Raw genomic sequence first — 23,990 nt, forward strand, 5'->3', positions numbered from 1 at the left:
AAGATCTACAAATAAGTCAACTTGACCAAAATGGTCAGTTGACCCCTTAAGGAGTTATTGCCCTTTATAGTCAATTTTTAACCATTTTTCGTAAATTTTTGTAGTCTTTTACAAAAATCTTCTCCTCTGAAATTACTAAGACAAATTTAACTAAACTTGTCCACAATCATCATTAGGGTATCTAGTTTAAAAAATGTGTCCAATGACCCCGCCCCCGAACCAAGATGGCCGACATGGCTGAAAAATAGTACATAGGGTAAAATGCAGTTTTTGGCTGATATCTCTAAAACCAAAGCATTTAGAGCAAATCTGACAGGATAAAATTGTTCATTAGGTCAAGATCTATATGCCCTGAAATTTTCAGACCAATCAGGCAACACGTTGTTGGGTTGCTGCCCCTGAATTGGTAATTTTAAGAAAATTTTGCAGCTTTTGGTTATTATCTTGAATAATATTATAGATAGAGTTAAACTGTAAAACAGCAATAATGTACAGCAAAGTAAGATCTACAAATAAGTCAACATGACCAAAATTGTCAATTGACCCCTTAAGGAGTTATTGCCATTTATAGTCAATTTTTTACAATTTTCATAAATTTTGTAAATTTTTGTAAATTTTTACAAAATATTTTCCACTGTAACTACTGGGCCAAGTTCATTATAGATAGAGATAATTGTAAGCAGCAAGAATGTTCAGTAAAGTAAGATCTACAAACACATCACCATCACCAAAATACAATTTTATCATGAATCCATCTGTGTCCTTTGTTTAATATGCACATAGACCAAGGTGAGCAACACAGGCTCTTTAGAGCCTCTAGTTTGCAAATCTTACAAATTTTATATATTGCCTGAAGTCCTCTATATCTACCTCTCTCTATTTCACGATTATGGTTATTTACTCCAAATTTTGTCATCTGAAATCTCTGAGTCCTATTTTCTATAGACAGAAGAACCCTTTAATGACGATTTTTCCTAATTTGGTTTTTGCTTATTATCTTGAAATTTATAATATATAGAAAGACACTTTTATAGCAAAAAATATCAGCAAGACAAGGTCTACAAATAAGTCAACTTGATCGAAATCGTCAGACTACTTTTTTTGCAGCTATTGCCCTTTAATAACGATTTTTCCCAATGTTTTACATGTTTGCCTATTATCTTGAAATTTATTATAGATAGATAGAAACTTAAAATAGCAAAATTGATCTGCAAGACAAAATCTACAAATAAGTCAACATGACAGAAATTGTCAGTCAACTCCTTATTGGAATCATTCTTTTTTTCATTATTGCCTATTATCTTGAAAACTAAAAGAGATAAATCATAAATAGAAACTTTAAAAAGGAAGAAAGATCAGCAGGACAAGATTTACAGATACATCAACCTGACTGAAAATGTCTGTTAACTCTTTATAGAGTGTTTGCCCTTAAATGATGATTTTTACTAAAAAGTGGCCTTTGTTGCAGATCGGGTGATCAAAAAAGGCTCTAAAGCCTTTAGTTTTTTATTTTAGTCTATTATCTTGAAAACAATAAAAGATAAAGAGAAACTTTAAATTGCAAAAACTTGATCAGCCAGATAAGATCTACAAATAACTCAAACATGTTGAAATCGTGGATTGATTCCTTTTATGAGTTATTGCCCTTAAAGGACGATTTTTACCTTTTTTTCCTAATTACATTGGAAACTATTATAGATAACAATTAACAGGTAAGATCTTCAAATTAGATAACTTTGCCAAAATTGTCAATTGATCCCTTGAAGGAGTAATGTCCCTAAATAACAATTTTTACCAAATTTTGCTTTTTTGCCAAAATGGTAATAGATAAAGAAAAGCTGTAAATAGCAAAACTGATCAACAGGACAAGATTATTGCCCTTTAACAATGATTTTTAGCCAATTTTAACATTATGCAAAATCCATAATAAATAAAGAAAAACAATAAATATCAAAAATGATGAGCAAGACGAGATCTACAAATAAGTCAACATTGCTTATGTTAGTGATTGCCCTTAAAGGACTATTTACCCTTTTCATGTGTTGGGCAAAAACTAAAAAGGAAGATGAAATGATAATGAATGCAGAAAAAGATATAAGCAAAACAAGATCAACAAAAAGATCTAATTCATGAATTATAATCAAGTCTGTTGGAGTGTGGTGAATGTTGAAAATACTCATAGATCCACTATAGCAAGACAGGTTCTTTAGAGCCTCTAGTTATAGAAAACGTTCTTGTTTATGCAATAACAAAATGAAAATTGTCTGATTTCCATTCTTTTAAAATAAATACCTGGTACTACAAATAAATATATGCAGATAAGTCTTATAGATGCAGCTGTCAAACTGCAATATATTGGCTTAATAGGTAATATAACAGAGAGCTAGATTTTAAAGTCTGACAGTAACATGTTCTAATTTAAGAATAAGGGTATCCATCTTAGAATTATCTGCCATAGGTCCTTGTGTGCTACAGGTTTTACCATCTCTTGGTTTCTTCTTGTAATTTTAAACTGCAAGAGACATTTCCACTAAGAAATCTTTCAGTAGTAAATAAATAAACAAAATAACCACAACCTTCCATAAGGTGTTCAAATTTGAAAGCAACAAATATGGTCTCTTTTACTATCAAATAGAATAAAGGAAAACAGGGGGTTAGCTGAACTTGTCTATAGAGTCAACAATATCTATGGACATCACTTGGCATCTATAGTCTGTCCATTTATTTTTTCTCATTTTTAGCTGACATGACCCACTTTCGTTAACTTTTACAAATATTTTCTTCTCTGAAAAACATTGCCAAATTTCACCATTAAACCTATCTTGGCCATAATCATCTTTTTGGGAGTCTAGTTGAAAAAAATGTGTCCTATGACCCAGCCTGCAAAACAACATGGCTAGACATAGAACATAGGGGTAAAATGCTAGTTTTTTGTCGAGCCGGCGGCGGCGTTAATAAACTTCTTAAAAGCTTGATATTTTGGAAGGTAGAAGACCTGGATCCTACCTACTCTGTATATAGATGCCTTATGTTATGAAGTTTCCGTCTGTCATATGTCCATTGTCCTTGACCTCATTTTCATGGTTCAGTGACTACTTGAAAAAATGCGCTCTGCCTAGAGCAGCTGGATACGACTGCAGAGGTCGAACTCTGAAGTATGGACACAATATTCAAGCTTGATACAGCTCTGAATTTGGATAGTGATTAAATATTTGACAAAATTTGGATAGTGATTAAATATTTGACAAATTATAGATTTCTGACACAGAATAAATGTGGTCAGATAACTTAAAAATTTAAAATGGGACATTAAATCTACTTAATGGTCCAATATCCAAAATCTAATTCCATGGTTTGATTCAGCATATAAAAATAATACCAAGAATTCAAACAAAGTTTAATTTTGGACCCTTTGGACCTTAATATGGACTTTTTTGAAAACAGGGCCCAAAATTAAAAATCAGAATGCACAGTTAGATTCAGCATATTATAGAACAACCAGAATTCAGTTTTTGATGAAATCAAACAAAGTCTAATTTTGGACCCTTTGGACCTCAATGTAGACCTATTTAAAAATGTCCAAATATCCAATATAGTAATACATGGTAAAAACCTCAAACAATTCAAGACATTAAATTAAATATATATAAAACTTTATAAACTACCAAAAAAAAAATGTCATTTATTAACTTAATTTTGTATTTTTTTGTATATTTTTTGTTTGTCCACCGTATTTGTTTGCATCTATGTGGTACTGTATTATGATGTTAATGTTATATATGTATGTAAATGTCAATATATTTGTATGTAAATGTCAATTTATTTGTCTGTTCATAGTATATGTATTGTCATTTCGGTGTAATAATATCACTGTAAACACCAAATTCAGAAGCTTTATATTTGTAATGCTTATGAAAATATGGCGTATACGACGCAATACACATTTTTGTCACGATCGAGTAAGCAAAATTACTATAAAACTTTTAATATTGGCTACCGATTGTTTGTCACGTGACATTTCTGATTGTAAACATTTGAAGTGCTCTAATAATAAATATGAAGGCAAACGCAAATTTAGATTTTTTAAAAATAATATATGAAAAGAAAGTTCTTTGGTCAAACAGGAGGGCAAAAACAAAATGATACTCGAAAATTATTTTTTTCATATATATAACATTCAGATATTATGCCATTAAAACTAGCAAGTATTAATGTTAACGGATTAGGTTTAAAAAAGAAAAGAAATTGTATATTTCAATGGTTAAGTAATAGAAATTACGGTAATTTATATGTTTACAGGAAACTCATTCTTGTACAGAAACAACTGAAAAATGGAAAAGGGAATGGAAAAATATTAGTGGGGGCAATAGCACTTGGAACTGTGGTTCAAGTGACTCCCGTGGTGTAGCTATATTATTGAATAAAAAATTTCAGTTCAATTTTACAGAATGTCTTAAAGATGACCAAGGCAGATTGATTCATTTTGAAGTTTTTAACGAATGCATAAAATTATCATTACGATGCATTCACTCCCCAAATGACGGCGAACAAAGAAAACTTTTTTTTCAAATCACTTTCATTCGATAATTCCGCTGAAAATGTTTTTCATTTAGTCTTATGAGATTTTAATTGTGTATCTGATAAGGACCGTGATCGACACCCGGTCCATTCTCGTAATGACATAGGTCATGACGAACTGAACTATATGATTAATAAAAACAATTTATGCGACGCTTGGAGAACTTTAAACAGGACTAATACAAAATCAAGAATTGATTACATGTTAGTCAGCAAAGATCTTCTTAATAAAATGATAAATGTAAAAATTACTCACTTTCCCTTTAGTGACCATGATTTAGTAAGTGCTAAAATAAATTTGAATGAGATAGATAGGGGACCAGGGGTATGGGTTATGAATGAAAATACTATTAAGAGCGAAGAATTCAAAAACGCCTTTCTCACAATGTGGGAAGATCGTAAATCAAAAATTGTTCATTACAAAAATTTAAGAAATTGGTTGGACGTTACCAAGCACTATATACGGGCGTTATGTATGGAAATATCCGCCAAATTAAATGTAAATGATAAAAAACTTAAACAAATGGAAAACGAACTTGAGCATCTCAAATCTGACACGGTCAATATAAAATTATCAAAGACTATTGAACTTGAAAAAAACATTAAAGAAATTTACGAAAAGAAAGCTGAAGCTGCTAAGATAAGATCTAAATGTAAATGGTTTGAAGAAGGGGAAAAATCTTCCAGATATTTCTTTCAATTAGAAAAATCCAACGGGCAAAGTAAATTGTGGAATAGGATAAAATATGAAGATGGTACCTTTAAATCTGATATTGATTCTATTTTAGATGGACAGCTCAAATTTTACGAAAAATTATTTAAAAGCGAGGGTTGGGACGAGGAAAAGGGTAACTGGCTACTACAGTTTATAGAAAGCACATTAGATGAAAACGAAAAATCAAATTTAGAAGGGGCCTCGGTGGTCGAGTGGTCTAAGTAGTTACTACTGTAATCACTAGCCAGTCAACACTGAGGTTGTGAGTTCGAACCCCGCTCGTGCAGGTGCACTCGACTCCAATCTTAATTGACTAGGATTGTCAGTTTTCCTATCGAAGGTCGGTGGTTTTCTCCGGGCACTCCGGCTACCTCCACCAATAAAAACTGGCCACCACAAAATAGCCCAAAAGCGGTGCTTAAAAGTGGCGTTAAAACACCAAAAATCAAATCAAATCAAATCAAATTTAGAAAAAAATATAGAATACTCTGAGATTTTACAAGCTGTAAAAAGTCTTAAAATTCACAAGTCTCCTGGTGAAGATGGTATTATAGCCAACTTTTATCAGATATATTGGGATGTTATTAAGGACCAATTTACAGATTTAGTAAATGAAATTTTTGAAAGGGTTCGCTTTGTGAATCACAAAGTAGGGGGATGATATCTTTACTTTTTAAAGGGGGCGAACGAGAGAACTTAAAAAATTGGAGACCATTAACTGTACTTAATTGTGACTATAAAATAATAGCTAAAATCTTATCATTCAGATTAAAAGATGTCTTACCCAAATTAATACATCCAGACCGAAAAGGTTTTGTAAAGGGTAGAAATATCAGTGAAGCAAACAGATTAATCCAAGATATAATACACTACATTGATGTAGAAGACGAAGAGGGGGTTATTGTTTTCTTAGATCAGCAAAAAGCTTTCAATCGAATAGAATGGGGATGGGTCCTAGCTTGTTTAAAAAAATTCAATTTTGGACCGAAATTTTGTATGTGGATAAACATGTTGTTAAAAGATTCAAAAAATTGATTTGTTTCTAAATATGTTCCAATTTCACGATCAGCACGGCAAGGCTGTCCAATAGAACCTCTGCTTTATGTTCAATAAGGGCTAATAAAGACATTGAAGGCATTAAGTTACCGGCTAATACATATACTCATGAAACAAAAATCAGTCTCTTTGCAGATGACACTCAATTATTGAATAAAAACGAAAAATCAGTAGAGAAGTCATTTGAAATTTTAATAATATACGAATTTGCTTCTGGGGCTAGAATAAACTACGATAAAACAAAAGGTCTGTTTATAGGGAGGTTAAAAGGAAAAAAACCTAGGTTTACTAAAATTAAATGGGTGAAAAACAATGTTAAAACTCTAGGGGTCCATCATGGATATGAAATAGACGATAATATGATTTGGAGTGATAAAATCAATAAAATAAGAAGTTGTCTGGAGGTCTGGAAAACCAGAAATCTTACCTTCACCGGCAAAACTCTCATTGTAAAAAGTATGATCTTGTCCTTAATAGGGTTTGAAATTGACAGTCGTGGGATTCCAAACCAATATTTAAACGCAATAAACAAACTCATTTGGGCGTTTATTTGGAATGATAAAGTTAACCAAATAGATAGGAATGTTTGTTGCATAGACACCAAAAAGGGTGGGATGGGTATGATTAACATTTTTTCCTTTGTAAAGAGTAGACAAATAAAATGTTTATACAAGATCATTCACTCAGATGAAGAAACTTGGAATATTTTGGGTAAAAACTGGTTACAAAAATTTGATGTAACAATTGAAGAAGAGTATTTATTATGTAGATGCACAGATCTATCTAATTTTAGTCTATCATCAATTCCACCGTTCTTTATAAATGTGTCACCAAGGTCCCACAGCACTGTTAGATAAGGGGGAGCTAACTCGTATGTGCTGGAACCAAGGGACAGGGGGTCAGTCTATCGCTAGACTTAATGTTCTGATAGGCATAGCTAAAACGCAAGGAAGGTTTTCATAATTTAATTAAAGATAACAATTTAGAGGAATGATGATAACAATCAATTAGTAAACAATGCCAAATAATAATAATAATTAAAGTACAAAGTATCAAATCTTAATATCAAATCCAAAGTAAAACTATTTCTCCTTACAATGTAAAATGTAAAATAAATGCCAAAACTACTAAATCATAAACTGAACTTAATCTCAAAATCAAAATGTAAAAGTCTCAAAAATAAAAGATTCTCAAAAGTATTTTCCAAAGTTAAATTATGAGTCAAAGATATATTTTGTCTCAACACTAAATCGTCAACTGGTAGACTGGTAGACAGTCTTGTAGGTCCAGTATCATGACGTGAGTAGTGAGAGGTTACGGTTCCGAAACACTGACTGCTTTTACAAAATTTCACAACGCTATTTATACTAAATCCAAAAATAAATAAATATGTCTCTACATGTTAATATTACTCTCATTAGCAAAAATAGACTTTAATTAACAAAGCCTAATCCTATAATGTTTTGATAAAATCTTAAACTTTTATAGTGACATATGCTAATTACAATTAATATTTCAAATCAAAGTGCTTTGAGCAAACTGTGACATTTCGAGTACTAATGCCACTACATAGGTAAAATTAATTAAGCAAATTAATTAAAAATTTTACAAAATACAAACTTAAAATTTTCTATCTAAAAGATAAAACATATTTTTTATACAAAATCATACTATTAAAAATATAAGCCAAATAACACACCATGACAAATGCCCTTAACTCTTTATCAGAACTAAGAAAAATATACACACCTTATACGAAGGAAGAAATACTGAAAACTCGACTTTTTTGTAACTATGATATTAAATTTGAAAGAAAATCTCTATATTTTGAATCGTTCATCAAGAGTAAAATAACAACTATTAGTAACATATGGAATCTTGAAACGAATACTTTCCAAAACTGTAATTCTATATATAATCGACTTTATATTGATAAGAGAAATTGCATAGCCGAATATTCAAAAATTATAAATGCTATACCTAAAATGTACATAGATATACTGAGGGGTATAAACATTTTACCGAGTCAGCAGGTCAATTTGTTAATTAAATTAGACAACTTAGATCTGTACACAATTTCAGGTAATAAAATAACTCCCAAAAATTTAAAACCGAAAGATGTTCAACAAGAACTTAATCAAAATACCTTACCTAAGGCACAATTAAAATGGGAAACTGAGTTTGCTGTAAGTATTGACTGGAAATCGGTTTGGGGTAATTCAAGAAATCTATGTATAAAAAATAAAATTAGTGAATTCCATTGGAAGTCCATTCATAACATTATTTACACGAATCTAGACTACATCGATTTCAGCATTCTTTGGTTCAAGGTAACTGCCATTTTTGCAAAAATCACATTGAAACACAAAATCATCTTTTTTATAATTGTAAAAAGATCTACCCATTAATATTAGAATTAAAAACTATATTCACAAAAGTACACTTGACACATGAATTAATTCTACAAGAGATAAATATGATCCTAGGTATTTATGACAGGCCTATAAAGGAAATTATATTTGGCAATATTCTAATATGCATAGCCAAATGGACAATATGGAAACTTCGAAATCTAATAAAGTTTGAAAACATCACTTGCAATAATAATAGAATTATTAGACAATTTTATTGTGAACTAAAAGAAAATATCGTATTACATTTAAATCATTTACAAAATAAAGAACCAGATATCAATAATGATCTGGTACACTTATTAGATCAGATATGTAATAATTAGGTCAAATGTGTACTTTTACTTTTTTAAGTTAATGTATCGATACATTCCATTAGAAAAAAAAGGTGATTTTGTTTACCTTCTTATTACATTTCAATTGTTTATAAAAAAAAATAGAGCAATGTATATAACCTGATTTAAAACTTACCTTGTTGTAGACAGGTATCACTGTTTATAGATCTGGTGTGATCAATTTAATGCATTATGTTGGGTGTGTTTGACTTGGTTTTAACTTAATATAAGAAAACTACAATATGTAATTTTATAAATAAAGTGTACATTTGTCTCGCCTGTTTTCTCTGGACAGGAGTGAGAATGTAACACAGGGACCCTAAGTATGCTCTCCTGGGCTACTAAGGTAATTGTAACAGGATATTGGAAATAAATTGTATTTGAATTTTAAAAAAAAAGACATTAAATTAATCCTCATTGAAATTGGTTAAAAGATTTGTATTTATTTTTGATTGACGATTTCTCGCTGTTGTGCAATACTTAGTAAATCTGTTTACAAACTAAATATAAGAATTTACACACCCTGTTTGGTGTGTATCTCCTGCCATATCAGTATTTGTTGTTTCTTTATATAGATCACAAATAATTTATGTTAGAACCAGCTTAGCCACAACCCACAAAATCGACCCCAACCTTCTGTGTGTGGTATGGAACCTTGTGGTACAATTTCATAGAGATCCATTGACTACTACTTAAGTATTTGTCTGGAAACCAGAAAAACCTTGTCCCCCTCCCCCCCCCCCTTTTTGCCCCTTATTCCTGAACGGTTTGAGCCATAACCCCCAAAGTCAAACCCAACCTTCCCTTTGTGGAATGGAACCTTTTCATAGAGATCCATAGACTAATACTTAAGTAATTGTCCTTTAACCAGAAAAACCTTTTTTGCCCCTAATTTCTGAACCGTTTTGGCCATAACCCCCAAAGTCAATCCCAATCTTCCCTTTGTGGTATGGAACCTTGTGGTACAATTTCATAGAGATCCATACACTTATACACAAGTTATTGTCTGGAAACTAGAAAAATGCCTTTTTTGGCCCCTTTTTGACCCCTAATTCCTAAACAGTTGGGACCATAACCCCCCCAAAATCAATCCCAACCTTCCTTTTGTACTATTGAACCTTGTGGTCAAATTTCATAGAGATCCATTCACTTATACATAAGTTATTGTCTGGCAACCAAATGTCTTTGGAGGATGACGACAACATGATAGCAATATACGAAAGCAAATTTTTTGCTGTCCTATAAAAATGAAAGGATTACCTGATTATCTGGATTAAGAACTGTAAAATATCCCACACATACTATGACTTCATGTAACAGTTCTTCACACTGATGATGTACACAGTACCACATGGAATAACTGGCTATATGTCTGAACTCTAAAGAAGATCCTTCTTCTCCCAAAGTTATCTGCAAAAAGTCATAATTTTACATCTCAAATCTAAGAATGACTGTGTTTTTCTTTTCAGTCTAATACTTTTGAAACATAATGCCATTCAAATAAAAAAAGGGGGGGAAGTAGCAAGAGTAAAGACACCTATCTGCCAGATAATTTACAAAAGCACTAGCTGTGTGCTTTGATCTAGTTGCAAGATTGCTTTTTTTCACTTTATACCCTGAGCCCTTTTCCATGTACTTCATGTGTTTTTGTTATTTTAATCTAGACTTCCTTTTGTATGGAGTTACTCTAGCTGAAAAAAAAGTTAAAGACAGAAACTGTCTGATGTTCAGTGTTACCAACTTTTCTCAATAATAAAAGTAAGAACAGAATATCAATTGTATACTGAATGGTGGATTTAATTCCAAATTTACTTGTATTAAAATTACTGTTAATAAAGGCATAGTGAGGACAGGCAAATAATATAAATTCAGAAATTTTCTAGTGCATTTTTTATAGTGATTTTTGGAGAATGGACATAAACCCAAGATTAACTATTGTGAATTAGGTAATATCTGTATACAAATAATGCTATAAATAATTAATGTGTGAGTTTTTAACCAGATTTTCAAAGGAAAAATGGGTTATTGATTTGGGGAATGTACAGCGGGCGGGCGGGTGGCTGCCAAACAGTGTCCGTTCATTAACATGCAAACGCTTTGAAGAAATTTTTTCAAATTTAGATATGTTGTTTCCTGTGACTAAATGAAGGTCAACTTCAATTTTTACAATTTTAGCTTTTCTCAGTTGAGTTGTTGACCTTTTAGTAGCCAAAAGTTATACTTATTATATGATTGAGTTATTTCCCTTTGAACAGAAATTGTGATTTGCAAATATCATTTTCATTAGATAATAATTTATTTTTATTAAAGGATATATTTCATTACATTACATTGTGCAGATGAAATTGTTGACATTGATAGATAAGTTGCAGATCTATATTAGTTTGTGACAAATGAAAGAAAAAATATTGGGAACTATTAATTATATATATAAAGTTTGATTACACTAAGTGTTTTTGTCTCGCCTTGACGGAGTCAAAAAGCGAGACATAGGTATGCTGTTTCAGGCGGCGATGGTGACGGCGGCATCAACAATGTTTTCGTTTGTGATTAGGTCTAGTTCATGGTGAACCACTAGTGGTAGGTCAGTGATATTTGGTCTGCAGTTGTATTAGCATTGGCACATCTCATTACCATGGAGATTGTTTGGCCCCGCCCCCTCAGTCAAGGTCTATTGACTTTGAAACTTTGCTTAGTTTACATGTATTAGTTTGTGATTAGGTCAGTTTACGGGGAACCACTAGTGGTAGGTCAATGATATTTGGTATGTAGTTGTATTAGCATTGGCACATCTCATTACCATGGAGATCATTTGGCCCCGCCCCCTCAGTCAAGGTCTATTGACTTTGAAACTTTGCATAGTTTTCATGTATTAGTTTGTGATTAGGTCAGTTTATGGGGAACCACTAGTGGTAGGTAACTGATATTTGGTATGCAGTTGTATAAGCATTGGCATATCTCATTTCCATGGAGATTATTTGGCCCTGCCCCCTCATTCATGGTCTATTGACTTTGAAACTTTTGCTTAGTTTTCATGTATTAGTTTGTGATTAGGTCAGTTTAAGGGGAACTAATAGTGGTAGGTCAATGATATTTGGTATGCAGTTGTATAAGCATTAGCACATCTCATTTCCATGGAGAATATTTGGTCCTTACCCCTCAGTCAAGGTCTATTGACTTTGAAACTTTGCTTAGTTTTCATGTATAAGTTTGTGATTAGGTCAGTTTATGGGGGAACCACTAGTGGTAGGTCAATGATATTTGGTATGCAGCTGTATAAGCATTGGCATATCTCATTTCCATGGAGATTATTTGGCCCCGCCCCCTGATTCATGGTCTATTGACTTTGAAACTTTTACTTAGTTTACATGTATTAGTTTGTGATTAGGTCAGTTTAAGATGAACCACTAATGTTAAGTCAGTGATATTCGTTATGCAAATGTATTGGCATTTGCAAGTTTCATTTCCATGGAGATTATATAACCCCACTCCCTAATTATGGTTCATTGACTTTGAAACTTTTACATAGTTTACAAGTTAATGTTTGTGTTTAGGTTTGTTTAAAGGGAACAACTTATGAAAAGTCAATGGTATTTGGTTTGCAGTTGTATTAGCATTGGCATATCTCATTTCCATGAAGATTGTTTAGCCCTGTACTGTCAGTCATGGTTCATTGACTTTGAATATTTGCATAACTTACATGTTAAAGTATTGCTATTTTAATTTTAACATTTGTATTATCAAAATAACAAATAGGCGAGACATATCTCTGTGTTAACAGTTTATTAAATAATTTTCACCTGTTATCAGATAACATCTGGTAAATATCTTATCACACAATTATAATTGGAGTGACAGATTTATTTGAAAATTTTCTGTTTCCTAAGTGTTGATGATGATAAGATCTGTAGGACAGTATAAATAAAGTTTGAAATTTACTGTTCATTATTAGACATTTTGAAGATAATTACAGATAAGTTTTATAGATTTTTAATAGAAATTGTATTAATGATAAATGACATTTTGGATTTTTTTTCTTCTTTTCTTTGGTAAATTGTTTGAAGAATTTTGTGGTAGGATTGTTTTGTTATTCTGTATAAACTTATTTTCTGAATGCTATATATTTTTTTTTTATGAAGCGAACTCCTTTAAAAACTAAGCTTAGTTTGTCTACTAATAAACATATACAGTCGAACCTCGTTGTGTCGGAACTCGGTTGTGTCGAAAACTCGGATGATTCGAAGTAATTTCTTGGTCCCGGTAAAATTCCTGTTTGACCAATGCAAATTTACCTCTGATGAGTCGAACTCGGTTGATTCGAATACTCGGTTAAGTTGAGTAAACTTTATAGTCCCGCCGATGTAAAATTAATGTAAATTGACCCCGATGTATCGAAGTTTGAAATTTAAGAAATTTCTAAAGATGCAAACTTAATGATAACAATTCAAATCGGATGTATTTCTTATGCAACCTAATCATTTTCAAAAGAGATTAAAGCTGTGTAAACATACTTGTTAGTATAACAGTTTAAATGACATGTTTATGGTGACCGGTAATTAACACCTTTGTTGATCGTCCAAGCGGAGCTTTATTGTGTTGAACATATTTCACCTGACATAAAAGCAAAACGAATTTAAATGACCCATGCTGAGTTTAATTCAATCTTTAAAATAAAAATTCATTAATTAAGATAGATAAAAGGATTAAAACAATTGTAATCAATTTATAATAATTGAATAAAAAGCTGACGACCCTTGATCATCAGAATTCTTTCTGAACTTGTTTCGTTCCTCGAGTGATTTCATAAATTATAGTGACTGACCTTTGTAAATATTTGTGTATTGATTTTATTTGTGAATGTTTTGTATCTGTCCATGTTTGAGGGACCAAAATATATGAAGATTGAACACTCATAACGTGTAATATAAAAAATGACACACTGTTCAAATTTCTAGTTTACACAAATCTCGTACAGTATTTCATTCATTCCAAAGTTATGACGAAACACTCGACCTCGGATGAGTCGAATACTTTTTTTCCGGTCCCTTCGACTTCGACAAAACGAAGTTCGACTGTATTTAGATTTCTGATTTTGAGCCCAGTTTTCAAAGTTGGTCCAAATCGGGGTCCAAAATTATACTGTGTTTGATTTCAACATAAATTGAATATATAGGGTTCTTTGAAATGCTGAATTTAAACCTGTATTTTTTTTCATTATTAATTAGATAATACCACATTGAGGTCCAAGGGGTCCTAAATTAAACTTTTGTCTGATTTCATCAAAAATTGAATTCTTGGGGTTTGATATGCTGATTCTAACAATGTACTTATATTTTGGATATTGGACCATAATAGGTAAATGTCCGATTTTAAATTTTTCATTTCTTTGACCACATTTATTTTGTGTCACAAACCTAAGGTGTGTCAAATATTCAATCACAATCCAGAGCTATTTTAAGCTTAAATGTTGTGTCCATACTTGCTCAACTGTTCAGGGTTCGACCTCTGCAGGAAAATCCGGTTTGCTAACACTCTGACAGCCTCTTGTTATATTTGTAATACCAATTCCGTCACAATTTTTTCAATAATAAAAACATTGCAAAATTTTTACAGTATATGGAATTAGCACATCTTCTACGGTAGTACCATATGTAAAATTGGTGACTTTTTCTTACCTGTAACATATACAGATTAAGAACTGCCATATGATTTAGCATCTTAAGTCCTGTGATAGTGATTATGCCCCCACCGTAGCAGAGGGGGCATTAAGTTTTACCCTTGTCCGTCTGTACGTACGTCCTAAAATTGGTTTCCGTTCTCTAACTTTAGTTTGCCTCAACCAAATGTTATGAAACTTATACACAATGCTTATTACCACAAAACACAGATCAAGTTTGAATTTTGGTGGCGTCAATTTTACCGTTGTAGAGATATGAAACTTATACACAATGCTTATTACCAGAAAACACAGATCAAGTTTGAATTTAGGTGGCGTCACTTTTACTGTTCTAGAGTTATGCCTCTTTACAAATGAAATAAAATGCTCCGCTGGGCGCAGCTTGATACGACCGCAGGGGTCGAACCCTGAACAGTTGGGGCAAGTATGGACACAACATTCAAGTTTGATACAGCTCTGAATTTAGATTGTGATTAAATATTTGACTCAGCATAGGTTTCTGACACAGAATGAATGTGGTCTAAGAACTTAATTTTTTTTAATTTACCTATTATGGTCTAATATCCAAAATCTAAATACATGGTTAGATTCAGCATATCAAAAAATCCAAAGAATTCAATTTTTGATGAAATCAAACAAAGTTTAATTTTGGACCATTTTGACCTCAATGTGGACCAATTTGATAACGGGGCCTAAAAAATCAAAATACATGGTTAGATTCAGCATATCAAAGAACCCCATATATTCAATTTTTGTTGAAATCAAACAAAGTTTAATTTTGGACCCCAACTTGGACCAACTTGAAAACTGGGCCCTTAATCAAAAATCTAAACACATTTTTAGATTCAGCATATCAAAGAACCCAAAGAATTCAATTTTTGTTAAAATAAAACTAAGTTTAATTTTGGACCCTTTGGACCTTAATGTAGACCAATTTAAAAAACAGGACCCAAAATTAAAAATCTAAATACACGGTTAGATTTGGCATATCAAAGAACCCCAATAATTCAATTTTTGATGAAATAAAACAAAGTTTAATTTTGGACCCTTTTGACCTCAATATGAACCAATTTGATAGCGGGGCCCACAAATAAAAAATCTAAATACATGGTTAGATTCAGCATATCAAAGAACCCCATATATTCAATTTTTGTTGAAATCAAACAGAGTTTAATTTTGGACCCCAATTAGGACCAACTTGAAAACTGGGCCCAAAATCAAAAATCTAAATACATGTTTAGATTCAGAATATCAAAGAACCCCATATATTCAATTTTTGTTAAAATCAAACTAAGTTTAATTTTGGACCCTTTGGACCTTAATGTAGACCAATTTGAAAACTGGACCCAAAATTAAAAATCTAAATACACGGTTATATTTGGAATATCAAAGAACCCCAATAATTCAATTTTTGATGAAATCAAACAAAGTTTAATTTTGGACCCTTTGACCTCAATATGAACCAATTTGATAGCGGGGCCCACAAATAAAAAATCTAAATACATGGTTAGATTTAGCATATCAAAGAACCCCATATATTCAATTTTTGTTGAAATCAAACAAAGTTTAATTTTGAACCCAAATTTGGACCAACTTGAAAATTGGACCAAAATTTAAAAATCTAAATACACGGTCAGATTTGGCATAACAAATAAATAAATGTGATAAAAGATTTTACAAATCTAATGCGCCATACTGTGCAATTAAAGATTACTTCTTGAAATTTTTCAATTTTTGAAATTTGAAAAAAGAAAAATATTTGAAGAATAATTCTTTTTAATTTCTGAAATCTGAAATGAGAAAAAATTGACCCCCCACAATTTCTTTTTACCCCCCCCCCCTCTTTTTTTCCCAACCATAATTACCCATTTAAATTTACCATAGTGCTAACTTAATCTATTTTATAATAGAATTTAAAATATGGTGTCAAATCTTTCATATGGATTTTTTTGTAAAAAAAAAGATGCAACATTTGCAGATATTTTTACTGGTCTTCCTTTATAAATATGCATTTCTTTAAACATAATTTAAAAGCAGTCTAAGGGAAGTAATCAAAACGTTGTATGTGGATTACCTCCCTTACACTGTTTTAAATTGTCTTAAATGTTCATTAACCATTACTTTATACATAATTTAAAATTAGTGTAAGGGAGGTAATTCAAATGATGTATTTGATTTATCTCCCTTGCACTGCTTTAAAATTATGTTTTGTACTAAAGTATTTGTCCATGTAAAAATGCTTGTTTATTGCCCCTTTTTTGGTCCCTAATTCCTAAAATTTTGAGGCAATTACCCCCAAAATCAACCCCAGCATTCCCTTTGTGATATGGAACCTTGTGGTACAATGTCAGAGAGATCCATACACTAACACACAAGTTATGTCTGGAAGTTACAAAAATGCTTATTTTTGGCCCCTTTATGGCCCCTTATTCCTTAACTGTTGGTACCATAACCCCCAAAATCAATCCCAACCTTCCTTTTGTAGTATTGAACCTTATGGTAAAATTTCATAGAGATCCATTCACTTAAACTAAAGTTAGAGTGCGAAAAACCAATGTGTATTCGGACGACGACGCCAACGTCATACCAATATACGATCGCAAAATTTTTTTGCGGTCGTATAAAAATTGCTGAATTTTTCGTTTCCGTCCTCTTACTTCAGTTTGCCTCAACCAAATGTTATGAAACACAATGCTTATTACCACAAAACACAGATCGAGTTACAGTTTTGGTGGCGTCACTTTAACCGTTCTAAAGTTATGCCCCTTTACAAATGGAAAAATTTCTGAATTTTTAGTTTGTGTTCTCTAACTTTAGTTTGCTTCAACTAAATGTTATGAAACTTATACAAAATGCTTATTACCAGAAAACACAAATCAAGTTTGAATTTTGGTGGTATAACTTTAACCGTTCTAGAGTTATGCCCCTTTACAAATTGAAAAATTTCTGAATTTTTAGTTTCCGTTCTCTAACTTTAGTTTGCTTCAACTAAATGTTATGAAACTTATACATTATGCCTATTACCACAAAACACAGATCAAGTTTGAATGTCGGTGACGTCACTTTAACCGTTCTAGAGTAATGCCCCTTAACAAATGGAAAAATTGCTGAAATTTTCGTTTCCGTTCTCTTTCTTTAGTTTGCCTCAACCAAATGTTATGAAAATTATACAACATGCTTATTACCGCAAAACACAGATCAAGTTTCAATTTTGGTGGTATAACTTTAACCGTTCTAGAGTTATGCCCCTTTACAAATGGAAAAATTTCTGAATTTTTAGTTTCCGTTCTCTAACTTTAGTTTGCTTCAACTAAATCATATGAAATTTATACAATATGTCTATTACCACAAAACACAGATCAAGTTTGAAGTTTGGTGGTGTCACTTTAACTGTTCTAGAGTTATGCCCCTTAACAAATGGAAAAAATGCTGAATTCTAAGTTTCTGTTCTCTAACTTTAGTTTGCTTCAACCAAATGTTATGAAACTTATACACAATGCAGCTTACCACAAAACACAGATCAAGTATGAATTTTGGTGGTGTCACTTTAACCGTTCTAGAGTTATGCCCCTTTACAAATGGAAAAATTTCTGAATTTTTAGTTTCCGTTCTCTAACTTTAGTTTGCCTCAACCAAATGTTATGAAACTTATACAAAATGCTTAATACCACAAAGCACAAATCAAGTTTGAATTTTGGTGGCGTCACTTTAACCGTTTTAGAGTAATGCCCCTTTACAAATGGAAAAATTGATGAATTTTAATTTCTGTTCTCTTACTTTAGTTTGCTTCAACTAAATGTTATGAAACTTATACGATATGCTTATTACCACAAAACACATATCATGTTTGTATTTTGGTGGTGCCACTTTAACCGTTCTAGAGTTATGACCCTTTACAAATGGAAAAATTGCTGAATTTTTAGTTTCTGTTCTCTAACTTTAGTTTGCCTCAACCAAATGTTATGAAACTTATACAAAATGCTTATTACCACAAAACACAAATCAAGTTTGAATTTTAGTGGCGTCACTTCAACCGTTCTAGAGTTATGCCCCTTTACAAATGAAATAAAATGCTCCGCAGGGCGCAGCTTGATACAACCGCAGAGGTCGAACCCTGAACAGTTGGGGCAAGTATGGACACAACATTCAAGCTTGATACAGCTTTACATTTGGGTTGTGATTAAATATTTGACACAGCATAGGTTTCTGACACAGAATGAATGTGGTCTAAGAACTTAAAAATTTTAAATTGGACATTCACCTATTATGGTCCAATATCCAAAATCTAAATACATGGTTAGATTCAGCATATCAAAGAACCCCAAGAATTCAATTTTTGATGAAATCAAACAAAGTTTAGTTTTGGACCCTTTTGACCTCAATGTGGACAAAGTTGATAATGGGGCCCAAAAATCAAAAATCTAAATACATGGTTAGATTCAGCATATCAAAGAACCCCATATATTCAATTTTTGTTGAAATCAAACAAAGTTTAATTTTGGTCCCCGATTTGGACCAACTTGAAAACTGGGCCCATAATCAAAAATCTAAATACATGTTTAGATTCAGCATATCAAAGAACCCTAAGAATTCGATTTTTCTTAAAATCAAACTAAGTTTAATTTTGGACCCTTTGGACCTTAATGTAGACCAATTTGAAAACGGAACAAAAAATTAAAAATCTAAATACAGGTTAGATTCGGCATATCAAAGAACCCCAATAATTCAATTTTTGATGAAATCAAACAAAGTTTAATTTTGGACCCTTTGGACCTAAATGTGGACCAATTTAAAAACGGGGCCCAAAATCCAAAAACTAAATACACGGTTAGATTCAGCATATTAAAGAACCCCAAGAATTCAAGAATAAAACCCCATTGAAATTGGTCAAGAAATAAGAAATTTATACGAAGTATCTTCTTTTGCACAATACTGTGCAATTAAATATTTCTTGCTATTGCGCAATACTGTACAATTGACAATTTCTTGCTATTGCGCAATATTGTGCTATTGGATATTTCTTGCTATTGCGCAATACTGTGCAATTGAAGATTTCTTGCTATTGCGCAATACTGTGCAATTGAAGATTTCTTGCTATTGTGCAATACTGTGCAATTGAAAATTTCTTGCTATTGCACAATACTTATTATATAATAATTTACATATCCTGTTTGGTGTGTATCTCCTACCATATCATTATTATTTGCTTTTAAATATAAATCAGAAATAACCAACTTAAAATGGAAAATTTTAAAAGAAAAAACAAGGAAAAAAAAAAATCCCCCCACTAAATATTTTTAACCCCCTTATGATTCATCACCCCCAAACTCAATCCCAGCCTTCCATTTGTGGTATGGTACCTTGCAGTACAATTTCAGAGAGATCCATACACTTACACACAAGTTATTGTCCTGAAACTAGAAAAATGCTTGTTCTTTGCCCCTTTTTGGCCCCTACTTCCTAAAATATTGAGGCATTTACCCCCATCATCAATCCCAGCCTTCCCATTGTGGTATGGTACCTTGCAGTACAATTTCAGAGAGATCCATACACTTGAACACAAGTTATTGTCTGGAAACTAGAAAAATGCTTATTTTTGGCCCCTTTTTGGCCCCCAATTCCTAAACGTTTCGGCAATTACCGCCAAACTCAATTCCAGCTTTCCCTTTGTGATATGGAACCTTGTAGTACAATTTCAGAAAGATCCATACACTTACACACAAGTTATTGTCATGAAACTAGAAAAATGCTTGTTTTTTTGCCCCTCTTTTGGCCCCTAATTCCTAAAATTTTGAGGCAATTACTCCCAAAATCAATCCCAGCATTCCTTTTGTGATATGGAACCTTGTGGTACAATGTCAGAGAGATCCATACACTAACACACAAGTTATGTCTGGAAGTTACAAAAATGCTTATTTTTGGCCCCTTATTGGCCCCTAATTCCTTTACTGTTGGTACCATAACCCCCAAAATCAATCCCAACCTTTCTTTTGTCGTATTGAACCTTATGGTAAAATTTCATAGAGATCCATTCACTTAAACTAAAGTTAGAGTGCGAAAACCAATGTGTCTCCGGACGACGCCGGACGACAACGACGACGACGACGCCAACGTCATACCAATATACGACCACAAAAATTTTTTTGCGGTCGTATAAAAATTGCTGAACTTTTCGTTTCCGTTCTCTTATTTTAGTTTGCTTCAACCAAATGTTATGAAACTTATACAATATGCTTATTACCACAAAACACAGATCAAGTTTGAATTTCGGTGGTGTCATTTTAACCGTTGTAGAGTTATGACCCTTTACAAATGGAAAAATTGCTGAATTTTTAGTTTCTGTTCTTTAACTTTAGTTTGCCTCAACCAAATGTTATGAAACTTATACAAAATGCTTATTACCACAAAACACAGATCATGTTTGAATTTTGGTGGCATCACTTTAACCGTTCTAGAGTTATGCCCCTTTACAAATGGAAAAATTTCTGAATTTTTAGTTTCCGTTCTCTAACTTTAGTTTGCTTCAACCAAATGTTATGAAACTTATACACAATGCAGCTTACCACAAAACACAGATCAAGTATGAATTTTGGTGGTGTCACTTTAACCGTTCTAGAGTTATGCCCCTTTACAAATGGAAAAATTTCTGAATTTTTAGTTTCCGTTCTCTAACTTTAGTTTGCCTCAACCAAATGTTATGAAACTTATACAAAATGCTTAATACCACAAAGCACAAATCAAGTTTGAATTTTGGTGGCGTCACTTTAACCGTTTTAGAGTAATGCCCCTTTACAAATGGAAAAATTGATGAATTTTAATTTCTGTTCTCTTACTTTAGTTTGCTTCAACTAAATGTTATGAAACTTATACGATATGCTTTTTACCACAAAACACATATCATGTTTGTATTTTGGTGGTGCCACTTTAACCGTTCTAGAGTTATGACCCTTTACAAATGGAAAAATTGCTGAATTTTTAGTTTCTGTTCTCTAACTTTAGTTTGCCTCAACCAAATGTTATGAAACTTATACAAAATGCTTATTACCACAAAACACAAATCAAGTTTGAATTTTAGTGGCGTCACTTCAACCGTTCTAGAGTTATGCCCCTTTACAAATGGAATAAAATGCTCCGCAGGGCGCAGCTTGATACAACCGCAGAGGTCGAACCCTGAACAGTTGGGGCAAGTATGGACACAACATTCAAGCTTGATACAGCTTTACATTTGGGTTGTGATTAAATATTTGACACAGCATAGGTTTCTGACACAGAATGAATGTGGTCTAAGAACTTAAAAATTTTAAATTGGACATTCACCTATTATGGTCCAATATCCAAAATCTAAATACATGGTTAGATTCAGCATATCAAAGAACCCCAAGAATTCAATTTTTGATGAAATCAAACAAAGTTTAGTTTTGGACCCTTTTGACCTCAATGTGGACAAAGTTGATAATGGGGCCCAAAAATCAAAAATCTAAATACATGGTTAGATTCAGCATATCAAAGAACCCCATATATTCAATTTTTGTTGAAATCAAACAAAGTTTAATTTTGGACCCCGATTTGGACCAACTTGAAAACTGGGCCCATAATCAAAAATCTAAATACATGTTTAGATTCAGCATATCAAAGAACCCTAAGAATTCGATTTTTGTTAAAATCAAACTAAGTTTAATTTTGGACCCTTTGGACCTTAATGTAGACCAATTTGAAAACGGAACAAAAAATTAAAAATCTAAATACAGGTTAGATTCGGCATATCAAAGAACCCCAATAATTCAATTTTTGATGAAATCAAACAAAGTTTAATTTTGGACCCTTTGGACCTCAATGTGGACCAATTTAAAAACGGGGCCCAAAATCCAAAAACTAAATACACGGTTAGATTCAGCATATTAAAGAACCCCAAGAATTCAAGAATAAAACCCCATTGAAATTGGTCAAGAAATAAGAAATTTATACGAAGTATCTTCTTTTGCACAATACTGTGCAATTAAATATTTCTTGCTATTGCGCAATACTGTACAATTGACAATTTCTTGCTATTGCGCAATATTGTGCTATTGGATATTTCTTGCTATTGCGCAATACTGTGCAATTGAAGATTTCTTGCTATTGCGCAATACTGTGCAATTGAAGATTTCTTGCTATTGTGCAATACTGTGCAATTGAAAATTTCTTGCTATTGCACAATACTTATTATATAATAATTTACATATCCTGTTTGGTGTGTATCTCCTACCATATCATTATTATTTGCTTTTAAATATAAATCAGAAATAACCAACTTAAAATGGAAAATTTTAAAAGAAAAAACAAGGAAAAAAAAAAATCCCCCCACTAAATATTTTTAACCCCCTTATGATTCATCACCCCCAAACTCAATCCCAGCCTTCCATTTGTGGTATGGTACCTTGCAGTACAATTTCAGAGAGATCCATACACTTACACACAAGTTATTGTCCTGAAACTAGAAAAATGCTTGTTCTTTGCCCCTTTTTGGCCCCTACTTCCTAAAATATTGAGGCATTTACCCCCATCATCAATCCCAGCCTTCCCATTGTGGTATGGTACCTTGCAGTACAATTTCAGAGAGATCCATACACTTGAACACAAGTTATTGTCTGGAAACTAGAAAAATGCTTATTTTTGGCCCCTTTTTGGCCCCCAATTCCTAAACGTTTCGGCAATTACCGCCAAACTCAATTCCAGCTTTCCCTTTGTGATATGGAACCTTGTAGTACAATTTCAGAAAGATCCATACACTTACACACAAGTTATTGTCATGAAACTAGAAAAATGCTTGTTTTTTTGCCCCTCTTTTGGCCCCTAATTCCTAAAATTTTGAGGCAATTACTCCCAAAATCAATCCCAGCATTCCTTTTGTGATATGGAACCTTGTGGTACAATGTCAGAGAGATCCATACACTAACACACAAGTTATGTCTGGAAGTTACAAAAATGCTTATTTTTGGCCCCTTATTGGCCCCTAATTCCTTTACTGTTGGTACCATAACCCCCAAAATCAATCCCAACCTTTCTTTTGTCGTATTGAACCTTGTGGTAAAATTTCATAGAGATCCATTCACTTAAACTAAAGTTAGAGTGCGAAAACCAATGTGTCTCCGGACGACGCCGGACGACAACGACGACGACGACGCCAACGTCATACCAATATACGACCACAAAAATTTTTTTGCGGTCGTATAAAAATT

General features: G+C 32.4%; 1 protein-coding gene and 2 long non-coding RNA genes across 3 annotated transcripts in view; 2 read left to right on the forward strand and 1 right to left on the reverse strand.

Annotated features, from left to right (window-relative positions):
- Positions 1 to 23,990, forward strand: part of LOC127724686 (uncharacterized) — a 261,959-nt gene that overhangs the window by 185,546 nt on the left and 52,423 nt on the right. The window lies entirely within an intron of this gene.
- LOC127724812 (uncharacterized) lies at positions 11,294 to 12,820 on the forward strand. Its single transcript, XR_007992723.1, has 2 exons — positions 11,294 to 11,845; positions 12,179 to 12,820. It is a non-coding gene; the product is annotated as an uncharacterized LOC127724812 (long non-coding RNA).
- LOC127724760 (uncharacterized) overlaps positions 16,627 to 23,990 on the reverse strand; it is an 865,500-nt gene continuing 858,136 nt past the window's right edge. Inside the window, exon 7 of the long non-coding RNA XR_007992660.1 lies at positions 16,627 to 16,810. This is a non-coding gene — a long non-coding RNA (uncharacterized LOC127724760). The remainder of the gene's footprint in view (positions 16,811 to 23,990) is intronic.

This window comes from Mytilus californianus, unplaced genomic scaffold (assembly GCF_021869535.1).
Source record: "Mytilus californianus isolate M0D057914Y unplaced genomic scaffold, xbMytCali1.0.p SCAF_14, whole genome shotgun sequence".
Lineage (NCBI taxonomy): Eukaryota > Metazoa > Mollusca > Bivalvia > Mytilida > Mytilidae > Mytilus > Mytilus californianus.